The sequence below is a fragment of the Lupinus angustifolius genome, chromosome LG11, assembly GCF_001865875.1.
Source record: "Lupinus angustifolius cultivar Tanjil chromosome LG11, LupAngTanjil_v1.0, whole genome shotgun sequence".
Lineage (NCBI taxonomy): Eukaryota > Viridiplantae > Streptophyta > Magnoliopsida > Fabales > Fabaceae > Lupinus > Lupinus angustifolius.
This window is the reverse complement of record NC_032019.1, coordinates 18,633,840-18,634,104: the sequence shown is the minus strand read 5'-3', so window position 1 is coordinate 18,634,104 and position 265 is coordinate 18,633,840.

Genomic DNA, 265 nt, shown 5'->3' with positions numbered 1-265 from the left:
CCTTTTAGACCGAACAAACCTTGTAGGATCAAACACCTTTGTGTAAGACACGGGAGTATGCAAATTTTTATTCGTTATTTTATTATTCGGCATAAAGTTGGGAAAACCTCTATCCCGCACTCATAAAGTGACTCACCATCACACGAGCCTAAGTGAATTAATGTACCATTGCACTTCGGTATTCTTGTACCACAATGGAAGGCTTACAAAAAAAATCATTTCATAACAAACATGCGCATGCATATCATGCAATCATGCATTTGGT